Genomic DNA, 2,420 nt, shown 5'->3' with positions numbered 1-2,420 from the left:
CGAGACTAGGGTCCAAGGTTAATATCCAAAAGAGTTTTAGGGGACAAGAGCTCAGACCTAGCCACTCTTTCCGCCGAATCCCCCCATTAATCCATGACCAAAAGTTTCCATGATAAGTAAACTACAATACTCAATTACCAAATGACAAGGCATACCTTCAGGTTTGAGAGGCCCACCTTCAAACATACGACCATGACGGATGGGTAAGGGACCACATGGATAGATTAGGTGGCGGAGAAATGGCACAACAAGCTAGTTGATGGCTCCAAGGGGCTGTCGAGTGAGGACCATCTTCTAGATTTTTTTTTCTAGGGATATCACCCAAAAAATGGTGGGTAACAGAACATATAAAGGTCATCAACATTCAGCTCAGTTAGAGAAAACATGTCACACACTGGGATCTGAACCAAGGTGGGAGGGTAACAAATTTTACTCACTTTCACTTGCGCTACATCCAATTAACAGCACGTGTGTGTATTTTTTTCTCCAAGAAAATATCGTTTTTTCTTATGCAAGGCATAAATGGGAAAGTTACATTCAGTAGGTACTAGGGGGCACATCTAAAGTATATGTCCTAAAAATACTGTTCAAAACAGAAATCAGTAAGATATTCTGGGACAAACCCCTAGGAATTTATAGTCCAAAATAAAACCGCTGATAAATATCCAAATATCAATAAGATGTCGAGGGACAGAAACTTGAGATTTATGGTACAGAAGTATAGCAAAAGAGAACAGGAAAAAGAACCTGTAAGAAATTTCCAAAACAGTTTTACAGCAAAAACAGATGACACATGAAAAAACCCAGGCCTTTATAGCTCATATGTCGATGGACCTAGAAACCATGGGAAGGGTTTCCTTATCTCTACGCTATTAGAATTATTAGTGTACTCTGTACATGTGGCCACAACTCATGTATCATTGTTGGTTGTGATTATGGCTAATGCCATATTCTTTATTCTTTTATTGTATCACTGGGTATGGGTAAGGCTGAACTAGTAAAACTTGATATGTAGGCTCAATAACCCTCTTGGAGTGTTTTCCCTTGTTTTATAGGCTGATAAGCCTCTCTCGAATGAATGCCCCACCTAACTGTGTATAAATACACAATATAAGCTCTCATTTGTATCATCTAATATTTTGATATTCTTCATCTGAAACAGTGTGTTATAACCCCGAGTGCACTTAATTTTGGTCTTATCTCTTTGATTGGCATCTTTCTCTTAGGCACATTTGTGTATTTCTGTGTTCAGCATCTGTGCCTGGTTTTTATACTCCTCGAGTGCACTATATCCCTCTTTGGCACACTTCTGAGGCTATTTCAAAATTTGGGTGAGATTTGGTTCCATCGATTCTTTTGTTGGCCCTTACAAATCAACATATGCTCCATCAAGTCTATAGTACCCTCATGACTATACAACCAATCTTTTGACAGCCAATCAGTGAACCTGTTGAGTTCCCTGAATATATGATAGTAAGGCATTTTTAAACCTGCTTTCCAGAAGTTTTACTTATCCATAAGAAGGATACAATTCTAGATATTGCACCCTAGTGGATGCCAACATCCAATCATTATTAACTTTGAACCAATAAAAACATGAAGGTTCAATACAATTCCTTTCTAAGGCAATCCTAAGCAGAGCTGCAAGGGCCCATAATTCTACCTTTTGTTATGTACCCCTTCCCAAATTTTCTTTGAAGGATAAGTACCGAGTATTAGATAAGATCAAAACCCCTACAACCCCACAGACATCAGGGGTCCTTTCACAAGAACCTTCAATGAATGAAGATGGAAATGACTTATCAATGTCAAGTGAGCCCAAAATTATTTGAGGCTTAAGCTTAGAAGGCAATTTTAAGTCTTCATAGGTGAATTTAATGTTTTAGAGAAGCTGTGGGGGAGACGGTTTTATTCTAGAAAAGAGAAGCATTCCTAGTAAGAGAAACTATCTGGGAGACCACACAAGGAAAGAGACCTATTTTTCTTTACATCAGAATCCTCAAACCAGCGTTGCAAGGCCTGTACAATGTGAAATGTGTGTGTATATACCTGTGTTGGATTTATTTTGTATGTCCTATGTATGAGTGAACTATGAACATAGTGCAACTTGGACCCCTGTACTGGCAAACCTAACTGTTGCAGATGTCTTAGTTATATGCATATTGATATCCGTCATGCTTGCATACTGATGCCAATGAATCCATGACTCTAGGTTTTGTGATGGCTCAAAATTTTGGGAGTCCTTTATAATCAGCAATGGCTTATAGAATAATTAGGTTTGACTGAATTACATATTCTGAGTTGAAATTTGTACCCATGGTGTCTGCAGGTATGAAGTGTTGGGTTGTTTATTGAGGAATGCGAAGCTCATCTCTTTGGTTATCTCCAGTTTGTTTTTCTATTCCATTGGGTTAAGCATA

Source organism: Pinus tabuliformis, chromosome 7, assembly GCF_031772625.1.
Source record: "Pinus tabuliformis cultivar Carrire ecotype Pingquan chromosome 7, CPIR1, whole genome shotgun sequence".
In the NCBI taxonomy this organism is placed as follows: domain Eukaryota; kingdom Viridiplantae; phylum Streptophyta; class Pinopsida; order Pinales; family Pinaceae; genus Pinus; species Pinus tabuliformis.
The sequence above is the reverse complement of the archived record's forward strand: the minus strand, read 5'-3'. Positions refer to the sequence as shown.